The sequence below is a fragment of the Somniosus microcephalus genome, chromosome 14, assembly GCF_052327205.1.
Source record: "Somniosus microcephalus isolate GS21.2 chromosome 14, FLI_Smic_1.0, whole genome shotgun sequence".
Lineage (NCBI taxonomy): Eukaryota > Metazoa > Chordata > Chondrichthyes > Squaliformes > Somniosidae > Somniosus > Somniosus microcephalus.
In genome coordinates, this window is record NC_141000.1 from 95180362 (window position 1) to 95204116 (window position 23755).

The window sequence follows — 23755 nt, forward strand, 5'->3', positions numbered from 1 at the left end:
GGCCATGGGGTCCCCGTCCACTCTGACCTCAAACCCGGTGACCCTCCTGCAGTCGTGTTTGTGCGTGGCAAATGCAGCTAGATTAGCCTGCATGAATGCCTGAAATTCCCCCGGGACACTGTCGACCATGAGCCCAAGGTTGTAACCTTCTTTCAGCTTCACAGTACACAGGGTCCCCTTCCCTTCCTTGCTCGGGATGACTACTACACCTCCCTCTTTACCCGTGTTGGCTCCCCAAAGGCAATGATTGCGGAGATCCACGAGGATCCCATGGCCCACGATGAAGCCGGCCCCTAGGATTCCCTTTCCTCCCTCCACTTCCCACCTCGCCAGAATGCACGTCCACTTGGTCCGGAGCGTGCCCAGGCAGATTGAGAGCAGCTTGGAGAATGCTCCTGCCTGTTCCTTACCGATGAACCCCGATAGAACGTATGGAACCCCGCTAGACAGAAGTGAGGTGGTGGGATTAGCTGCGTGGATCACGGTGCATGATGCTCCCGTATCCAGCAGATAAGTCCCTTTAACCTTCTCTACCTCCATCTGCACGAGCGGTCTCTTCCATCCGTCATACTGGAGAGCACACAGGTAGACAGGCTGCGCGGGCTCCAGTGATTGTGGGGCGTCAGAGGGGGCTGAGAGAACCACCACACCGGTGGTGGCTGCTATTCTCCCCTGGCTGGTCATAAGAGGTCGCATGGTCTCTAAAAATGACTCGATCGCAGCGGGAGCAATTTCCATCTCTGCCTTCTGGGCTGGGGCTGTGGAGTTCTTTACTTTATTGTCTTTCCATGGATTTTTACAATCCTTGCGCCAGTGGCTGTCCTTCCCGCACCCGTAACAGTTTAACTTAGTCTGGGAGGGACGGTTCCCCTCCTGGTGCCACTCTTTCTTATTCTGGCCCCCAGGTTTAACCTCATGGACTTTTCCCTTGGGTTGGGGCGTCTCGATACCCCTCATATTCCTAAATGCTACCGTGAGCTGGCGGATCACCATTTCTTCGGTGGTCTGGAGGCTTCGGGGGTCAAACCAGGCCGCAGCCTGGGCTCGGATTTGGGGCAGGCAGTTTGTCATTAGACAATGGAGCCAGTGGGTCAATTGGACTTGGTTCAGTAATGTCCGCGCTGGCATTCCCAGACATGCGCTCCGGTAGACTGGCCACAGCCTGTCTGCGAACGCCTGCGGGGACTCCCCTGGGAGCTGTACCGTTTTTTCCGCCTGGGCGAACGGACTACCATCATTGAGTCCCATGGCCTCCAATATCTCGTTCCTCAAATCCTCATAAACTTTCTGCCCCTTTTTACATTCATCAGATAGGGTCTGGAGGAAATCACTCCCCAGAGAAAACAGCAGCATCTTAGCTTGCTCTGCGTCATCGCAGTCATTGATGCACGCTGCCTGTTCTATCTCCCTGAAGTGCAGAGAGGGGTCTCCCTTTTCGGTGAGCTTGGGGATGTGACTAACCATGGCCCTGAGCTGTTGGGTGTCATGCGGCACCACAAACTGATTTTGGATGGCCCCTGGGTCCTCGTCATCAACGGGCGGGCCGTACCTCCGTTGTCGGAGGGGGTACACCGGTCCTGGTCCTGGCCTATCTAGCGGGGCCCGCTGTGCTTCCCCTACCACTTCATCCTCCACCCCCCCTTGCTGCCAGAACTCCTGAAAACTCGGAGCTATGGGTGGTGGCCGTGGGACCTCTGATTCCCTAGCCAACTTTGTTCTGGGTGCTGCCTGTGGGACGGTTCTGTTTGGGTTGCCGGTAAAGTCCGACTGGCCCACCTTCGGGCTGATGAGGCATACCATGCCCTTCGCCCTCGATAAGGCCATGCCCAAGCTTTCTATCTCCTCCCTACAGGGCCCGTGATCTGCCTCCTCGAATCCCCGGTCGCAGGCTAGCTTGTATGCTGCCTTTACCTCCCTTACTTTCTCCTCCTGCTCTTTTAATTCTTGGGTGAGGTCACAAATCATGTCCTGCAGCCTTATCTCACTGCCCCTCGCCTCTCTGACCTGGTATTCCAAGTGCTCCATCTTGCGCCTAGCGCTGGCTTTAATTTCAGCGGTCTGGTATTCCAGGCGCTCTACCCTTGCCTGATGTTCCCGTTGCACTTCGATGGCCCGGGCCTCCAGGCGCTCTACCTTTGCCTGGTGTTCCTTTGCTGTCTGTGCTCTTTCTTGGCTTAACGCCTGAAGCGCCATTAGCACTTTCTCTTCTGCTAAAACCTTATCCTGCATTTCTAGGGCCAATTTCTTGAGCTTGGCAACCTGTGCTGCTACAACACTGTCCAGCACTAGGACTTGTTCCAGACTGCCTTTTCAATTGCCCTCTTATGCTGTTTACTCGCCGTCCACTGGGTGGCGGTGTCTATGGGACGCTCGGCCTTTAACATGGCGCACACCCATTTCTTGGCGATATTGACCTTTCTGCACACATAAGTGGACAACCTCTCTTCCATTGTGGTTTCTCCCTCCGCACCACTGTCTGTCATATCGCATACTGCCGCCGATGGTCCTGCTGCAGTCGCCATTTCTGTAGGGGGTTTTGGTTTGTGGTTTGTGTCTGGTCAGTCAGTCATGTGTCTGAGCTGCTCTAGCCCAGTGCGGTTCAAATCGCTTCCCCTTTGGTTCTGACCACCGGACTTATTTACAAGTAGCGATATAGAAAAACGAGACCAATGGTTTGGTGCAAAGAAAACCAATGTTTATTAAAATAGAGAACAATTACTATACAGAGAAAATCGCTATGGATGCAGCACAATTACACTTAATGGGGAGGAGAAACGGACACATCGAGGGAAAATGACTAAAATGACACTTTAGCAATTCTCCTTAACTCCCACCCTTTACACCTATCTAGATTATCTTGTGATGGGCCAGAAAATTGATGCTCACCAGTCTAGGATGTTGAAAACGCCTGCTCCGTGCCCTGTTGCCTGCTGATGTCTTAGGTTTTCACCACCCAAAACAGAGATACCCCAGTAATTTAAACGTAACTGCGGGTATTCTACTTCCCTGGACGGCCTCTTCATCGACGATTCTCCTGCTGGGTTGATGGTAAGGCAAGGCACCGGAGGTGAGGCAGGAGAGAGAGAGAGTAATGGCCTCCAGAGGGACTAGTTATACCCTTCCCGGTAGCCCTTATCACCCGCCAGATCAGCTAATTTCTCTTGTCTAATCTGAACGTATTGAAACTCATACAAAAGGTACCGATCTGGGCCCATCGACCTGGGTGGCCGGTAATCAGTTTTACTGGTCTCATCAGTGTTCCCCTTTGTCCAAATGGTTTTGTGATGGGGCCATTTCAGTCTGAATGGCCCGTTGATCGTTTTGAAGTACTTGGGTAAACAATGTTGACGTTCTCTAAACGAAGGCCTGAATGCAGCTGAGCTTGTCCCACTACATAGTCAATAGGCCCTGTCTGCTCTTGATTGTTTGTGCAAACAAACTTGATGGCTTTTAATCAGAGGCCTGAATGCCACTGGGTTTGCTTCTAATGCATAAATGCAGAAGGTCTGTCTGCATTGAAGTTCTGGAAAGTTCCTTCTCACAGTCATCAGAATACAAGCTGTCAGTCCAAACTGAAACTTACAGGCTTTGGCCATGAGGCTGACCACAGCCATCTTGTTGTGCCCTGGATTTTAAAATCAGTCCTGTAGTGTATGTACCCGTCTACCTTTAAGGGAACTATTGAATGTAACCGTTCACCTTTAAGAGAACTACTTTAGGTGTGGCACTATTTGTTTGGCTTCTGTATACTGTAATACCGATAGTGACCACACCAGTATATAAGTGTTGTGGCAGGATTGCTGGGGCAGATTCGCCCTGACCTTCGAATAGTAAAGACCTGTTTGCTTGTTACTTCTGAAGTCTGTGTATTTATTAACTGCACAACCCACAGACTTTACAGTGGCGACGAGTCCGATCGTACCCTGCGGCAAGACTACCAAAGCAACGAAGAGCGTCGAAGAGAGGCAACCGCCCTCGGCGTGCTGCTGAAAGAAAACACGAGGCTGCAGCAGGAGGAAGGAGGAAGACTTTAGCAACAAAAGCTTCCACCTGCAACAGGCACTGACTACCCTTCTACCACGGTGCAGAGTGAGCCGATCAGCAGGAAACAAGGTGGCCGCGGAGACTGTGAGTAGGGGAAGGTGTAGAGAATATCCGGAGGATAAGGGCTGTGCACTCGACCACGGTCGAGGGGGAACGGAGCCGGTCAGAAAGTCGGGTCCAACGGCGTCGTGAGACAGTCGGACCTCGATCAGCGGGAAAAGCCGGGCAGCGACCGCAGCCACGAAGCGCTGAGACTGGGAGTAGGCGCGGGAAGAGAAACCCAGCCGCAGCCGGGGAGGGAAACACTGGTCTGCGAGAGGGCTGGGAGGCGAACAGGAACCGTGCGGGTGGGAGAGAGAGACAGAGCCGAGCAAGGGGAGAGAGACTGCGCGAGAGCCAGTCCAACGGCTGAACTGTTCACCACCAACGGGGTACCCAGGGCCGGTAGAACCGAACGTGCGGGAGAGAGAGCGACAGAGCCGGGTACGGAGAGAGAGACTGCGCGAGAGCCAGTCCAGCGGTTGAACTGTCCTCCGTTAACGGGGTGTACCCAGCGCCGGTAGAGCCGTGCGGACGGGAGGAAAAGACAGAGCGAGAGCCAGCCCAGCGGCTGAACCTGTCCGCTGTGGGGAAAGCGTACCCCTTCCACCAGGAAGAAATGCGGGAAGCCGCCATTAGGCGGAGGAGACGACAGAAGTGGGAAACCGCCATTGAAGTGGGCGGGGAGAGAAAGGAAGAGCGGGAAACCGCCATTTTCGCGGGAAAACCGCCATCTTAACTGACATACCGCCATTGAAGTGGGCGGGGAGAGAAGGAAAGAGCGGGAAACCGCCGATTTCGCGGGAAAACCGCCATCTTAGAAATAAACAAATAAATAAGAATACTTAAAGAAATACTGGTGCTGCTCCCAAGGGAAGAAAGATGCCTAAGCGAGGGAATATTAACGACTTTAATTCTGAAATAGAAGACTGGGCCACGTACGTGGAATGCATAGAGATCTATTGCGAAGCCAACAAAATAGAGGAAGACGACAAGGCGATAACATTGCTAAACTCGATGGGGGCAAAAACATACGGGCTCTTGAAGCATCTAATAGCACCAGATAAACCAGCGGATCAGACCTTCGAAGAGATTGTGGCTGTGCTGAAGGACCACTTGAACCCCACACCGTTGATGCTGGCTGAACGATTCAAATTCTACGCAAGAACGCAGAGGAAAGACGAAAGCAATGCGGAGTACTTGGTCGAACTGCGTAGGCTAGCGAAATACTGCCAGTTCGGAGGGAATCTGACAGAAGCACTGCGGGACAAGTTCGTATGCGGATTGTCCAAAGAAGGGACGCAGAAGCGACTACTGGAAGAGAACGACCTCACACTGGACAGGGCTGTCCTTATAGCTGCATCGCACGAAGCCGCAGCGAAAGGAACGGCGGAAATGCAACTAAAGGCGGCGGCACTCGGGGTGGACCAAATTACTTCAAGCACAACAAAATGCTACCGTTGTGGGAAGACAACGCATGACCAGAATCAATGCTGGTTTAAGAACCAAGAGTGTAGGAAATGTGGCAAACTGGGTCACATCGCGAAGGTATGCCGGTCAGGGAAGAAGACCAACAATCAAAGGAAGCCACCACAAGAAAAGTACAACAAGGTACACAAGGTGGCTGAAAAGAGTTCAGACGAACAGAATTCAGACTCAGACCCAAACAACCAGGAGCTGGGCAGTCTGAGAATCCACAATGTGGGTAAAGAAACGGATCTACAAACCATCTGGGTCATACTAAAAATAGCTGGAGTCCAAGTAAGGATGGAGCTGGACACTGGATCAGCTCTATCAGTCATCAACCGAAGGGACTACCACCGGCTATTCTCTCACATACCTTTAAGAAATACCAAGTTCGTATTACAGACATACATGGGGCATAACGTATACCCCATGGGGAAAATAAGAGTCAAGGTGAGAGATAGGGGTAAAGAACACCCAAGAATGAACTTGTACGTATTACCTGAAGGAGGACCACCACTTCTAGGATGGGAGTGGATTAAGAAAATAGATATGGAATGGCATTACCTAAAAGCCATAATGAGGGAGGACTCGGTGCAAGCTAGCAGCTCAGATTCTGAAATGGATGACGATAAGACCAATTCAAATATGGAAGACAAGGCTAAAAGGGACTTGCTGACGATGGGGAAGGAAACGAAGACATGCAGAAGGACTTATGTTACCAAGAAGAATAAAGCTGCAGAGCAGAACTCCAGGTTGACAGAGAATTCTGAGCCTGTTCAAGCAAAGGATTCATCCACGACGGAAGAACACCGAGTTCGGACTCAAACTTATGTCAAAGTACGACAACAATTAGAACAGTTGAGTGACCGTCTCGTACAAGAGATGAAAAATATGGAAAAGTTCTGGGACACCGAATGGGAGAACCTGGAAAGACAACAGAGACAGCTAGCTAAAGCAGAGAGCGACCATAGAGCCATCGTGGCCAAATACCAATCACATTCCCCTGATGCTGTACAGGAACTAGAATATTTACAGAACGAATCAAAGGAAGAGGAATCTTCAGGAAGCCAGGATTTTATCCCAGTTCACCTCTACGACTCGTTGCAAGCAGAGTGTAACAAGTTGAAAGAACAGTATGAACAGGCCCAGACTACAATCCTGGAAGGGGTTAATTCGGCAACCTCCGAAAAGCTAGTTTTAGTGAAAGCATCTGAACAGCTAAAGGTTGAACATGAGCGAGAATTACAAAGGCTGCAGGAAATGTTTGATGAGCTACAGGCCAAGACAGACTCATCGGTAGAGATTCCATCCATCGATGAAAAATTACAGGTGGAAGACATAGCAGAACATGAAGTTCAAGATGTCCAAGAACTCATTAAATTATTGAAGGCAACCCAGGACAAATATGAGGCGGCAATGGCCGAGGTTCAACAACTTGAAGAACATATTCAACTAGGAATCCGGGCAGTGGAAGGAAAGGCAACTGGAAGGATCACAGAGACTGTAGGAATGGCCCCTGAACAGGAGTTAGAGAACATCAAGGCGCAACTTCTTCGAGCGCTTAAAACCAAAGTACCGGAGGAAAGGAAGGTGAAAACATTGGAGGGAAAGGTGGATGAAATGGAGAAGACTCTAATCCACAGTGTCCCCGTAGAAGAGTTAACGGCCAGCCAACTCTTACACACGCTGAGGGACAAGACTCCAAAATGGGAACACGAGTTTCAGGGTTCAAAGGGAAAGAATTTGGAGCTTCCAAAAGTCACAGAGATAGCTGAGGGGGCAACACAGCTTTTACAAGGATGCCAAAAGTACGCTGAATTGCGTCAAGGGGAACAGAAGGGGGTGGAAACAGATACTCCAGTAGAAGGATTAAATAGCCTGACAACGAAATCCCCGATGGAAGGGAAGGTATTGAACTCACAAATGAGGCCAGTAGTGAAGGAATGGCAGACATCCCCGGAAGAGCGGAATGAATATGAATGTTTGAAGAAGTCTTTTCAAGAAAGATGGTTAGGGAAGGAACCACCGTCGGTTAACGTCCAGATGGATAAGAAGGAAGTAGAAGGGCCTCTCACTGGCCTAACTCAGGACGACCCCGAATATTACCATGACCTGTTGAGTGACACTGAATATTACGAGGATCTGGTCTGCTCAGTTTGTGATGAAAACTCCCAAAGTGCTGAAATCCGGATGAAGCACTTAAGGTCTAAGGAACATAGAGAGTTGGTGGCGCTACAGCTGGCAGCCGAGAAAGGAGCTCCGAGAGTGTCAAAAAGGCAGAAAAGAAAAAGAAGAAGCAGAAGATAATAACTGTCTAAAATATTAGCACTTCCACCATCTCAGGCGGGACACTACGAAAGGAACTAAATTAGTTGAAAAACTGGAAAATATCAAGACAGCCAGTTGGTTGTAAAAGTCCACACTGCTGGTTCAACAGGACGAAAGTTCAAGCTGTTACGTCAAGAAAAAGGCTATGGAGGAGTCACGCTAGCCATGTGAACCGGCTACACCAAAGAGATGTTGTTTGGAACGAGTCAAGATCAGAGACTGAATCTATGAACTGTTTCCGCAGAGACTGAACCTGTGAACTGTTCCCACCAAGATTATATCTGTAAATTGTTTTATATGACATTGACTCCACCGAGATTATATCTGTAATTTGTTTTATAGGAAGTTGAAGATATGTATGTTTAACGGGGACTCTGTAAGTAATAAGCTAAAAAGGGAGGATTGTAGTGTATGTACCCGTCTACCTTTAAGGGAACTATTGAATGTAACCGTTCACCTTTAAGAGAACTACTTTAGGTGTGGCACTATTTGTTTGGCTTCTGTATACTGTAATACCGATAGTGACCACACCAGTATATAAGTGTTGTGGCAGGATTGCTGGGGCAGATTCGCCCTGACCTTCGAATAGTAAAGACCTGTTTGTTTGTTACTTCTGAAGTCTGTGTATTTATTAACTGCACAACCCACAGACTTTACAAGTCCAACCAGGGTTTCTTTAATAAACCAAAAGTAAATCCTCGGGGGAGACATGACATTTGCGAATCCTTTCATTACAGTATGGAAATAATGTGATTTCTCTGCAAATTATAAAATAAAATATTTGTAAAATTAATAAAATTCATTACAGGAAAAAGTTATGCAATAGCTTGAAAATCAAGTTTTAAGGCATTTAATTCTCTTATAGGTTTTTAAAATACCCAGTTTGTTTTCATCATCTAACACCTGTAGGAATTACCTCCTGGATGTTTTTTTCTTGCTGACTATTGTAAAGCAATATAAGACACTCATGTAGAACACAAGGTTTTATTTGCAATACTGTCTGGCAAAGCATATGAAGTGACCTTTCAATAGGCATGTGAGTGTCTTTCTTGAATGTGTGGGAGTGTATGCACGTGAAAGTGTGGATAGAATATATGTGTGAATATGTGTGTGGGTGTGGGTGTGGAAGTGTGAGTGTGGGTATGTGAGAGAGTGTATGTGTGACTACATTGGAGAAAGTTTATGGGGCCGATTTTGACTTTTGGGCAGCTGACCGGCCACCCGTTCTGGCAGCAAAGTGATTTTGAGGCCTTGGCCTCATTTGAATTTGGCAGGGGTGCTGCGGACGTCAAATAGGCGTCCTGATGCATTTCGGTGCTCTTCACCCTCGGGAATGTCAGCCGGCTGGGACGCCTGAAGAGGCCCGCAGGTAGGTGCTTGGAGAGGGTGGGGGGGATGCGGGGCCAGACCAGGTCCACAGTAGGAACACTCCTGCTCCATTCTGCTCCACAAATTGGAAAAAAACATTTCTGTCCTTTTCCTGATCGGAACGCCAGTAGACATGGGTGGTGCATTAATGTAGCAAGCTCCGCCCATGAGTCCCCGAAAAATGCAAAAGGGGGTCCTAACTATGTCATTAGGACCCCGATTTGAATGAGGACGAGGCCTACCACTTGTTTCAGGCAGGCGCTTCAGCCACCCAGCGCTGGCCTCTGTGAGAGTTACAGTGGGCCAAACATCAGAGTTAATGGGGCAGTAAGGCTATTGACCCCATTTTTAGGCCCTTAACGTGGTTAACGCCAATGTTCCCAAGTGAAAATCTGCCCCAAATGTGCATTTGTGTATGTGCAAGAGTATACGTGAGAGTATGGATATATTTTGAAACTCTACAACTGGTTCTTAAAAGTTAATTGCATATATCCATCATACTTCCTACATTGCACTTAAAAGGTTGCACTTCAAGGTGTCATAAAATTTGAGAGAAAGCAAGTCCCTTCTGCTGGTTTTTCTGACTTTGATAACCTGGCCTGTCCCGAAAAGCAGAAATCAGGGATTTACCAGTAGCTGCCAATCTAAAGAAGCTTCTCCAAAGTAAGCCTCAAACTGTCTTCAAGATGTGAGTATTTAGACCTCGTCGATGGGAACATCTCAGCTGTGGCCTTGAAGAGACAGGCTACATTAAACACAGCTCCATGTTAGGAGCTAAACATCACGACAGAAACAACAACTTACATTTCTATAGAAAAGGAAAATACTGCAGATGCTGGAAATCTGAAATAAAAACAGAAAATGCTGGAAATATTCAGCAGGTCAGGCAGCATCTGTGGAGAGAGAAACAGAGTTAACGTTTCAGGTCGATGACCTTTCGTCAGAACAGAGAAACAATGTTTCTCTCTTCACAGATGCTGCCTGACCTGCTGAGTATTTCTAGCATTTTCTGTTTTTATTTTACATTTCTATAGCTCAGGCTAACTGTAAGCAGCACCAAGGTGACTGGCTAGTATCAATATATAAAGTTTTGTTCAGTTGATCATGGAGGATTATATTGGCCCAGAAATTCGGGTCTCCACGGGTGAGTACGCGCTGGGTACTCACCCGTAGGCCGAATGGAAGTGTGAGTTTCCTGCATGCACTGCGCATGCGCGGGAAACCGGCACTTCCGATCCTCTGAACGAAGGGGTTCAGAGGTCGAACGCGCGCGCAGGGGAGGCTGCATGTGCGCTTTGAACTTAGTTTTTTTTTGCAGGTTTTCACGCGAGGTTAAGCCTGCAGGATTTACACATTTAAAAAGCAGGCGTAAGGCCTGCTTTTTACAAGGTAAGTGGTCAATTAATTAAAATTAAAACATTTTTTCCACAGGTTTATTATTTTTAAATACTTTAAAGCAAGGTAAGTTAATTTTTAGCCCCATTAGAATATAAAATTATTTTTTTCAAAAATTTAAATTATTGTTTAAAATAGTTATTTAATGTAATTTATAGTTTATTTAAAAAGTGTGATTTAAAAAAAAAATTATTTGAAGGTTTACTGCTATTTTGGGGCCCGTAGTATTTATAAGTTTTGACAGGTCTTCCTGTCAATCTTATGAATGGGCTTTTCCCTCCTCCGATTGGCTGCCCATGGCTCACGTGATCCCAGGGGATGCACCGCACTAACTACGCCCCTGGGACACGCAAGCACAGCGCGCCGGCAGCTGGGCCAGGCCCCGGAGTGGAATTCCACGGGGCCCTACAGCTCAACTGCCGGCGCGCAAGGTAAGTGCAGGTCGGGGGCTTACACCCGCGGGAAGCCCCCGACCCGAATTTCTGGGCCATATAGAAGGCCACTGTGGTTTCTAAAATTATATAATTGTCATATACAAAGCATTATATTTTCCATTAATCAACTGCAGATTAAATTCCTGTAATCTGGGGCTGTTGGTGTTGACATTAATTTGGCAATCTCACTTAGATAGGCCATAAGGGTGGCTGGTGTAGGGACCATGCTGTTTAAGATTGAAGTTTTAAGATGCACATTTGGGGCAGAGCATAAAAACCTTTAGTCTGCAACTGGTTGTAACATATCTGACTTGGGAATGCTGATACAGTTGACTCAAAATTGTTCTTTGCTTAAAATAAAACGAAATTATCCAGTCATTTAAATTAAGCAATGCAAATAAAACAGCACAGGAAGCATTTTGTGCTTGATTTTTTTTGCATTAAGGAACAATTTGAATTAAGCAACCTTGATTTAGGAGGAGTAGACTGTGCTGACTCTGGATGGCCAAAGAGTTCCTTTCCTCCACCTTGACATCCTTCATCCTGATGAGTGTAAAAATCTACACCTGCTCCCAAAGAAAATTCCAGTTTTTTTAAAATTCATTTTATGGGATGTGGGTGTCGCTGGCAATTTATTGCCCATCCCTAATTGCCCTTGAGAAGGTGGTGGTGAGCCGCCTTCTTGAACCGCTGTAGTCTGTGTGGTGAAGGTACTCCCACAGTGCTGTTAGGTAGGGAGTGCCAGGATTTTGACCCAGCGACGATGAAGGATCGGCGATATACTTCTAAGTCAGGATGGTGTGTGACTTGGAGGAGAACTTGGAGTGACTATCATAAATGCAATCTTTCAATGAAGACGAAAGAAAGACTTGCATTTATATAGCACCTTTCACAACCACCGGACATCTTAAAACACTTTACAGCCAATGAAGTAGAGTCACTGTTGTAATGTAGGAAAAGTGGCAGCACAGCACGGCAAGGTTCCACAAACAGCAATGTGATAATGACCAGATAATCTGTTTTTGTTATGTTGATTGAGGGATAAATATTGGCCAGGACACCGGGGATAACTCCTCTGCTCTTCTTCGAAATAGTGCCATGGGATCTTTTTCCACCTGAGAGAGCAGACGGGACCTCGGTTTAACGTCTCATCTGAAAGATGTGGAGTGTCAGCCTAGCTTTATGTGCTCAAGTGCCTGGAGTGGGAGCTGGAACCCACAACCTTCTGACTCAGAGGCGAGTGTGCTACCAACTGAGCCACAACTGACACTAACACACAAACTATGGATACAGTAGTGTAGTGGTTATGTTACTGGATTAGTAATCCAGAGAATGTAACTTCAAATCATTTAATGGCAGTTTGAGAGTTTGAATTCAGTTTCAAAAAAATTTGAAATAAAAAGCTGGTATCAGTAAAAGTGAATCTGAAGCTGTTGGATTGTCGTATAGGGAATGTCCTTTAGGGAAGGAAACCTGCTGTCTTTACCCGATCTGGCCTATATGTGACTCCAGCCCCATACCAATGTGGTTGACTCTTAATTGTCCTCAGAAGTGGCCGAGCAAATCGCACAGTTATATAAAACTGCTACACACTACACAGACTTCAACGGCACAAGAAGAAGGTCCACCACCACCTGTTGAGGGCAATTAGAGATGGCCAATAAACCCATCCACATCCCAAGAATTCATTTTTAAAAACCTGTAATTTTAATGCTTTATTTCGAAAAAAGGGAGCTCAAGGGAGTAATTACACTGAAAAAGATAGGGGTAAATTGTGATCTAGGTGGGAAGCCTTGCCCTCTCAGGAGTATATGTCAGGACATCAGCCACATACCCTGCATAGAAACATAGAAACTAGGAGCAGGAGTAGGCCATTCGGCCCTTCGAGCCTGCTCCACCATTCAACGAGATCATGGCTGATCATCCAAACCCTAGCACCCGGTCCCTACACCGACAGCCATCCCACCCAAGCCCTATCCCCGTAACCCCGTATATTTAATCCCCCCTAACACTAAGGGCCAATTTTTTTATCATGGCCAATCAACCTAACCCGCACATCTTTGGACTGTGGGAGGAAACCGGAGCACCCGAAGGAAACCCACGCAAACACGGGGAGAATGTGCAAACTCCACACAGACAGTCACCCAAGGCCGGATTTGAACCCGGGTCCCTGGCGCTGTGAGGCAACAGTGCTAACCACTATGCCACCGTGCTGCCGCATGATTTACTGCCCTTTAAAATTAATGAATGAAAAGATTATTATCTGAACGGCAATAGATTGGGAAAAGGGGAAGTGCAAAGAGACCTGGGTGTCCTTGTGCATCAGTCGCTGAAGGTAAGCATGCAGGTGCAGCAGGTGGTTAAGAAGGCAAATGGTATGTTGGCCTTCATAGCGAGAGGATTCGAGTACAGGAGCAAGGATGTCTTGCTGCAGTTGTACAGGGCCTTGGTGAGACCACACCTTGAGTATTGTGTGCATTTTGGTCACCTTATCTGAGGAAGGATGTTCTTGCCATGGAGGGAGTGCAGCGAATATTCACCAGACTGATACCTGGGATGGCAGGAATGATGTATGAAGAGGGATTGGGTCGATTAGGCTTATATTCGCTAGAGTTTAGAAGAATGACAGGGGATCTCATTGAAACTTATAAAATTCTAACAGGACTAGACAGACTAGATGTAGGAAGGATGTTCCCGATGGCGGGGGAGTCCAGAACCAGGGGTCACAGTCTAAGGATAAAGGGTAAGCCATTTAGGACTGAGATGAGGAGGAATTTCTTCACCCAGAGAGTGGTGAACCTGTGGAATTCTCTACCACACAAGGCAGTTGAGGCCAACTTATTAATTATATTCAAGAAGGAGTTAGATATATTTCTTAAGGCTAAAGGGATCAAGGGATATGGGGAGAAAGCAGGGGCAGGGTACTGAATTTGAATGATCAGCCATGATCGCATTAAATGGCGGAACAGGCTTGAGGGGCCGAATGGCCTACTCCTGCTCCTATCTTCTATGTTTCTGTGAAAACTGTGGGGGGCACTTGCCCAAATTCCCGACATGTCCTCCCACTGGACGTGTGATTTTGTAAAATCACCCCAAATAACTTCCTGGAATTCGCATAATAAATTGCTCAAGATTCCCTCCTGCACTTTGTGACATCTTCTGATATTCCTGTGATCAATTCTGCTCAATCATTAACTTCTGTGCTAATCACACTTCCCTAGCTCCTCTGATGGCTCAGTGAGTTAACGCATTACTTGCAGTGGTACTGAACGGTGGTACCGAGTACAGAGGAAGGTCCCGGTTTCGATTCATGGGCAGGTTTAGTTAATTAATCTCAGCCAGGTTGGTAGTGGAGGCAACACAATCAGCCCCAGTGTCCCTAGGGTGAGGGAGGGGGAGAAGTCATGCAAGAGGATCGCTAAGTCAGCAACTCCTGCTGTAATGTATGCATGTGTGTAGATGTTAGGTGAGGGTAGGATCAGGCTTAACTATGATGAGCTCACAATGGCACAATATCACAAATAGCTCACAATACTTATTGTCCAGGTTCATATGTGAGAAATGGCTGTTTGGATGAAATATTGGAGGAATGCGACATTACCTTCAGTCTTTGTTCTCGGGATAGGAGGAAGAAAATTCGGCCCAGATATTCGGATGGTGTCCTTTTAGGTGCGCCTCTGGGGTGACAATTCTGTTTGTCTCCTGAATGTATTCCTGAACTGTCTCACATCCCAGGGTCAGGGTTATTTATACATTGCAGACCATTTCCAGCACTGATGGAGCACCCATCTCAGTTGGGGCGAGGGGTATGGATTTTGCTACGGCGTCTTACCACAGCATTAGTGTGCTCATAGGCCCAGTCCAAGAGGTTAAAGAAACATTTTAAATGCTGCTGCTTTCGCAGTGGGCCAGTTTCACAAAAGCAATTGATTGGTCTATGACGTATTGCTTTCACAAAACCAGTCTTTTAAATATTAAGACCATCAAATTCCTGGGTTGTGGACGGGCACAAGGCAAGATTTGCACCTTCACTGGGCCAGAAATTTCTGACAGGGCGATTTATGGTGGGCTTCTGCTGGAGAAGCATCTTGTCACAAATTCTGTGCAGTTTCAGTGCGGTCTGAGGTAGTGCCCACACTCAGAGTGGCAGCCATGTGCAGATGACAGAGTCAGGATGGGATGACATAACCCGTCCTAAATCCATGTACATACACCTTCCCATCTGCCCTTGAGAATGTGCACACTATTTAATAGCCACAGTTTGCCAGGACCTGATCATCAAGGTGGAAATACTTGGTTAAAGGAACACTGCTCACTGAGGTAACTTGTAGAGACTTTTGGCCATATCTTGGGACACACTGCAGGTACTGCAAAAAAAAAATCACTGTTACGCTCAGGAGGCCTTCCTCTACATTCTGTATTAACCTTGAAAGCATTTTATTTCAACAAAAATTACTGAGCTACGACCTGAGGTCTGCACAAAGGGCTTCAGAAAGGGAATCCCACTTTAACTTAGCTATATGCTGGAGGAAAAGGAGCAGCAGGAGGCTGTGAGGGAAGCCATATTAATCAGGCAGCACCAGAGGAGAGCCAGGCCATCCCAGCACAACCCATCCAGCAGGATGAATCGACCCTGACGCACCTTCTGAAACCTTCTAGGAGTTCTGTCTCAGGAAGCTGCACCTCAGTCATGAAGCTTTAAAAAGAAAGAACCTGCATTTATATAGCGTCTTTCATGACCTCAGAAGGTCCCAAAATGCTTCACAGCCAATTAAAGTACTTTTGAAATATAGTCACCACTGTAATGTACAGAAATGATGTAGACAATTTGCGCTTAGCAATGAGATAAATGATTAGATAATCTGGTTTAGTGATGTTGGTTGAGGGATAAATATTAGCCAAGACATCAAAAAAGCTCCCCTGCTCTTCTTCAAATAGTGCCATGGGATCTTTTATGTCCGGTTGAGAGCAGTCAGGGTTTAACATCTCATCCAAAGGACTGCACCTCCGGCAGTGCAGCTCTTCCTCTGTACTGTGCTGAAGTGTCAGCCTAGATTATGTGATGAAGTCTCTGGAATGGGGCTTGAACCCACAGACAGCTGACTCAGAGGCAAGAGTGCTACCACGGAGCCAAGGCTGAGCTATGTTTGCTTGTATAGCCAGATTTGCAGCCAAGATCCACAGCACGGATTGCTCTCACTATGGCACAGAAAGTGACCACAGCAGATTACCTGTTCTCCATTGCCATGCAAGAGAACCAAACACTAAGCAGCCCTTACATTAAATATTCTTGTGATTTATTACAACTTTTTAAAAAAACATCATTTGGTTCTGTCACCACGTACATCCCTTGTGGCCTATTTAAAAACTTATATGTGCCATCTGAGAGCCTGGGGTCCGAGATGTAGATGGCTGCTGCAAAATGTTATGAGCCTTTTGGAATGGAGGTGGCTGTTCTGTGAGGGATGGACATAGTGAGAAAAAACATTTTTCTCACTAGGTGACACTACTGATAGTCTAATTTTGCCAAAAGTCACAGCATTGGTAATTCTTACCTGATTCCATCAAAAATTACAATTTTACATCATAGTGAAGGCTAATTAACATGAGGCCCCTATCCTTCAATCATGCAATTTAACTTTCCGTAAAACAGCATACGAAACAAGTATTTTCAAGTTATAGACACAAATGCCAGAGTTCAGATAAGACTTAGCAGAAATCATTTGAACTACTTTTACTGTTTAATTATAAGAAAAACAACTTTCACTTACATAGTGCCTTTGTCATAGTGAAACCTGCCAGGGCGCTTCTTAAAGGGAACGGGGTTAGACACTCAGCGGTTAGGAGACGGGACCGAATACATGATTAAAGAAGTAGTTATTGAGAAGGCTTTTTAAAGTGGGATGAGATGTAGCAAGGTGGTGAGATTTAGGAAGGAATTCCAAAGCGCGGGGCTTGATGGCTGAAAGCTTTGCCACCTATGGTAGAGTGGAAGGGAGTGGAGGAACACAGGATCAAAGAGCAGAGGATGTGCACAGGAAACATCTGGAGGAGATTGCAGGGGTTAGGTGGAGAAAACCTGTGAAGTGGTTAACAATGTTGAAAGCATTAGAGGGATTGAGGTGGTCAATGTACAGTTACATAGGATATTGTTGGTGACTTTGACCAGGGTGGACTTAATTCTGTGAGAATAAAGGAATCCAGACTGATGTGATTCAAACAGGGAATAGCAGGGTCAGGGCTGCAAACAGAAGTCCTGCCCCTACTCGCCTTCTGTGCAAATAGGAAAATGAAGGCTACAGGCTGAAGTGCTCCTGGAGTAACCATAGAATCACAGAATGATACAGCACAGATGAAGGCCATTCGGCCCATCATGTCTGCGCCAGCTCTTTGAAAGAGCTATCCAATTAGTCCCACTCCCCTGCTCTTTCCCCATAGCTGTGCAAGGAAGGTGGGAATGGGACATCTGTCCACCACCCCTACCCAGCCATGACTGCAACCCATTTGTTTGGGGCAAGGCTGATTATGTATGGAGGGCAAGCTGCCTGCAGGAATCACATCACCAAGAGGTAGCCTGTCACTGCCAATGAGGAGAATTCAGTCACTGCAGCACCAGAGCAACAATTATAGAGGCGAAAGAACTCCAAAGTCAAATCAAATGTTTTACTGAAGGTCTCGCAGAAGTTTGAGGTTTTAACAAATGAGTGATTGGGGCCATTATGAAGTGAGAGGAGCCCATACTAGACCTTCTTCCTCCAACCAACAAAGTAGGGATCGAACTGATAGGAAATTGCCCTCTCAAATACAGATCTCCCTTGCTATTGAATTGGTCAATACATACACTTCATTGTGACCTCCAACAGCAAGTGAGCAAGTCTCTAAATATACCAGAAGCAGGAGGTGAAGGTTCTCACTGTAATCTATGTATCTTTGTAGACAATTACTCAGTTTTTACACAATGCATTTGAATTATAATCAGATCGAACCCAGACAAAATTCAGATTTATCATTAAAATAGAGCAGTAGAACTATACCTATTATTTTGTTTCAAGCATTTTAGAGCCTTTTAGTTTAACTTTTTTTTACCAATATCAATACTTCAAACTCCAGGTGGAAAGAATTGGGGAATCATTGCAAGAACGAGCCCATATACTGCTTGCGACAGTATTAATTAGCCTTGTTATAACAGTTTGGAATCAAAGTAAGATCATGGCTTTATTACATTTAGGAGTCTGCAGAAGGTCCCAAATTGGAACAACAAATCACTAGCTATTTTGATAAGCATCCTGTTAATATATGCTTGGCTTAAGAGATTTTTTGTGTTTGAAAGTATTTGGGATTCCTTCTTCTTAACCATTGTTTTGACTTTTATAGCCATTCTATACAAGGGTTGGTTTGGTAGGAAATATGCCACCAATTTTAGCTTCCACTGGAAACCGTGGGAGCACAAGAGGGCACCTCGAGCAGTGTGAGATTTCCCACTGGATTCCTATGAATTTGAACAAAGGTGTTTCTCGACAGTTTATTGAAATGTGTATCATTTTAGAAACAAGGGCAGATTATGGACATGAGGACCTGTGGAATGGTTATTGTGAGCCAAGTCATTTGTTTTTAATTTTAGGGCTTATTGTTTTAATATTTTATGATCTTCACTGCATGATCTTCACCACACATCAATTACAAGAGAAATGCAGGGAACAGCACCAACCGCTGTACATGGCCTTCTTTGATCTCACAAAGGCCTTCGACACTGTCAACCGTGAGGGATTATGGAGTGTCCTCCTCAAATTCGGCTGCCCTCAAAAGTTTGTCACCATCCTCCGCCTGCTTCACGACGACATGCAAGCCGTGATCCTGACCAACGGTTCCACCACAGACCCAATTCCCGTACGAACCGGGGTCAAGCAAGGCTGTGTCATCGCACCAACGCTCTTCTCAATCTTCCTTGCTGCAATGCTCCATCTCACCCTCAGTTAGCTCCCCACTGGAGTGGAGCTAATTTACAGAACAAACGGGAAACTGTTCAACCTCTGTCGCCTCCAGTCCAAATCCAAGGTTGTCCCATCCTCTGTCACCGAATTACAGTATGCAGACGACGCTTGCGTCTGCGCTCACTTGGAGGTTGAACTCCAAACCATCGTCAACACCTTCACTGAAGCGCACGAGAGCAAGGGCCTTACACTAAACATCCATAAGACAAAGGTCCTCTACCAACCTGCCCCCGCCACACAGTACTGCCCCCCGATTATCAAAATTCACGACAAGGCCTTGGACAACGTGGACCACTTTCCATACCTCGGGAGCCTACTGTCAGCAAGGGCAGATGTCGATGACGAAGTCCAACACCACCTTCAGTGTGCCAGTGCAGCTTTCGGTCACCTGAGAAAGAGAGTGTTTGAAGACCAGGACCTCAAACCCGGCACTAAGACATGGACCATGTACAGCAGGCACCTCAAAGCACTGGAGAGGTACCACCAACGCTGCCTCTGCAAGATCCTGCAAATCCATTGGCAGGATAGGCGCACCAACATCAGTGTTCTCGCTCAGGCCAACATCCCCAGCATCGAAGCTTTGACCACGCTCGATCAGCTCCGATGGACGGGTCACATTGTTCGCATGCCCGATACGAGACTCCCAAAACAAGCGCTCTACTTGGAGCTCCGGCACGGCAAGAGAGCCCCAGGTGGGCAGAGGAAACGCTTCACGGACACCCTCAAAGCCTCCTTGAAAAAGTGTAACATCCTCACCGACACCTGGGAATCCCTGGCCCAAGACCACACAAAGTGGAGGAGAAGCATCCGGGAAGGCGCCGAACACTTTGTGTCTCTTCGCCGGGAGCAAGCGAAAGCCAATCGCAGGCAGTGTAAGGAGTGCACGTCAACCCAAGCACCCCACCCACCCACCCCTTCAACCACCGTCTGCCCCACCTGTGACAGAGACTGTAGGTCCCACATTGGACTCATCAGTCACCTGCAAACTCATTTTTAATGTGGAAGCAAGTCATCCTCGGTCTCGAGGGACTGCCTAAGAGAAGAGAGAGATTTTATTGATTTGTTACAGAGATGGTGAATTTTGCTACTAGTTTCCCATTCAAAACAATGGGGGTACAGGTGCAATCGTCAACACACCAGTGAAAAGATGCATGGGGAATAATTTTATCCTAACCAGCCCAGCGGGAAACTAACAGGATCGATTCGGCCATTCTGCCCAATTTTATTTTCTATTGACTTCATTGGGCGGGGTATAAAACAGGCAGCCGATCCCATCCCATCAGTTTCCCGCTGGGTGGATTAGGTTAAAGTGACCCCCGTAATTTCTAGCCCTCTAGTATGCCTATTGCTCGTCAGTAGGAGGATGCCTTTTAAAGTTAAAGGCCCCAAAATGATGGTGGAGCATTCTTGGAGGCCAGAATTTCCCCCCGCCCTGTGGATGCACCCCAACCCTGGTCCAATCCCACAGTCAAGAGCATTTGCATACTCCAATGGGATGCCCACCTCAGGTGAGGGGCAGGGAGAAATTCGCTGCGGTGCTTTTATGCAGCCTAAGCAGGCGCAGGGACAAGAGGGAACTACATTTAAAAACAGAAATGCTGCTCCTGGCCAGATTCCCCGAATCAATCGATCGCACTGAATTAATTACTTTTAAGCAGGCATTTTAAATTTTAAATCCCCCCCCCCCCCCACCCGACCCCCAAATACCCTTAGCAATGCTGGATGCTAGTGTCACATAGGTTTCCATTAATTCCATTCATTCTAGGGAACAAATGGCAAGAAATATATCATAGGACATATTACCCTCATTTACATGGCGTCATAATACTCCCTTCCATTTTTGGGTATAACCAAGTCCAGCCCCATTTTCCACCAACCCATACACGTCATGTTGATTTTTGTGGCTGTAGAGCTGCAGGCATTTGCGTCCAAAACCTATTAGAATTTCTACATAATTTGTATTAATTTGTACTCACTGCAGTAATTCACATTTTTATTTATGAGTATAGTTTACTTTTACCCCAGGAACCATTCATTATTACAGTGTCCTTCATTCGCTTTCTTCTGCACTGTCGATAGTCTTTGGGCAGAATGTGTGTTTTCTTTGGGGCAAGCCAACAGTGTCAGTTTTCCCTTCTCTCTCTCTCTCCTCTTACGAGGCACAGCATCCTGCCAAAGTGTAGTAATCAGAGGAGGTTTGGCTGAGAGCTGACTGAAGTGGATTGGAACAGTGGCAGGCAGGCAGACTGGTGACTGGCAACCCTTGGAACTCTAACCCACCTTGGAGTTGGAAGGTAGTAGCTCACTCCTGTGTGCTAACAAGCTGCCTGAAATCCAAGGGCGTTTTAATCTTCAGCACCCCTTCCATTCCAATCAAAACATACCAATACATGTTTTGATTGGATGCTGGCAGATTTTATAAAACACTTGAATTTCATGCAACCTGCTACAACATACAGAACAACTGTCTTTCAACCGGATGATGGGTTTAACTTACAGTCGAGGTAACCTCATATTGAGCTAATGCTTCTTTGTCATACAGGAGACTCAACAAAGGGCTAGAAATTCATTATAGCCCAGGAATGGGCATTATCATTGGAAAAGTTTGAGAATTAGTGCCAGGCACTAATGCTTTAGACTGCATGCAAAATTCATTCTTACTGCTCAAAGAAATGATTGGAGCTTTAATTCAAGCCTTAAAGGCCTAGCTCATTGGCGTTACACTTAAAGGGTGGACCAATATCGGGTACAGTCTAATCGCAACTCATCATTGCCACAGGCTTTTTTCAAAGGAAAAAATTGAGTCATGCCCCCTTTGGGGGCGCGAACTTTGCCAGGGCATTATTTTAGCGCCCCGAAAAAATTAGCGCCCCCACAGCCGAAATTCCCCGCCTCCCTCTTGGGGTGCTGCGAGTGAATATCGCGGCACTATGTGCCGCAGCACCACGCCCTGTGGCACATCATGCCACAGTACTGCAGGCCTTCCTCCCCTTAGTCATGAAGTCAAATTCGGTTGAGACGCCAAAGTGGTGCCAAGTTCGCCTGGGCGCCGATTTTTGCGCAGCGTTCGGAGTAATACCGATTGCCAGAAATTCAGTTTCAGCGCACCTAGAGGGAGACGGGGCGAGGCTCGAGGCTCTCCGCGTCCCTCTTAGGGTGCTGAAACTGAATATCGCAGCGCAACGTGCCGCAGCGCCACACGCTGCGGCACGGCACGCTGCGGTACTGCAGGCCTTCCTCTCATTGTTAAGGGGGAGGGGCCTGCAACAGCGCGATCCCCGATCGCGAGTGCCGGAAAAGAGCCCGGCACCGAGGAGAAGTGCCGGGCTCTCGGGAAACAGCTGGCAATGCCGCGGAGGGGGATCAGGAGGCCGGGGAAGGAGGTACTGGCAGGCGAAAAAAGCAGCCGACCCGCACCTCCACCTAAACTTGCGCCACTGTCGGCACAGCAAGGCCCCGTGAACCGGGCGCGGGTAGCGAATGGCGCTACAGCGGCGTTCGCTACCAAATATCGCGATCGGGGCGCTAATGGGGTGCTGCGCACACCGATGATGTCATCGGTGGCGGCGCAGCGCAACAGGCTAATGCCAGCATTAGCGCCCCCGCTGAATATCGTGGGAGGCGCGGCCAGTGGCGCTACAGCCACTGACTGCCCTCTTTAGGCGCTAACAGGTGGCGCTACATACCCAATTTCTCCCCCATAGAGTTATACAGCACAGAAAGAGGCCCTTCGGCCTATCGTGTCCACGCCAGCCATCAAGCCCTGTCTATTCTAATCCCATTTTCCAGCACTTGGTCCGTAGCCTTGTATGCTATGGCGTTTCAAGTGTTCATCTAAATGCTTCTTGGGTTCCTGCCTCTACTACCCTTTCAGGCAGTGAGTTCCAGATTCCAAACACCCTCTGGGTGAAAAAGTTTTTCCTCCAATCCCCTCTAAACCTCCTGCTCCTTACCTTGAAACTATGCCCCCTGGTTATTGACCCCTCCACCAAAGGAAACATTTCCCATCTATCTACCCTACCTATGCCCTTCATAATTTTGTACACCTCAATCAGGTCCCCCCTCAGCCTTCTTTGCTCCAAGGAAAACAACCCCAGCCTGCCCAGTCTCTCTTCATAGCTGAAGCACTCCAGCCCAGGTAACATCCTGGTGAATCTCCTCTGCACTCTCTCCAAAGCAATCACATCCTTCCTATAGTGTGGCGACCAGAACCGCACACAGTATTCCAGCTGTGGCCTAACTAGTGTTTTGTACAGCTCCATCATAACCTCCCTGCGCTTCTATTCTATGCCTCGGCTAATGAAGGCAAGTATCCCATATGCCTTTTTAACCACCTTATCTACCTGTCCTGCTGCCTTCAGGGATCTATGTACATGCACACCAAGGTCCTTCTGATCCTCAGTCCTTCCTAGGGTCCTACCATTCATTGGCCCAGAAATTTGGGTCGGGGGTTTCCCGCGGGTGCAAGCCCCCGACCTGCACTTACCTTGCGCGCCGGCCGTTGAGCTGTGGGCCCCTGTGGAATTCCGATCCTGGGCCTGCTCCAACTGCTGGCGTGCAGTGCTTGCGTATCCCAGGGGCGCAGTTAGTTCGATGCGTCCCCTGGGATCACGTGGGCCATGGGGAGCCAATCGGAGCAGGGAAATGCCCAATCATAAGTTTGACAGGAAGAGCTGTCAAAACTTAGAA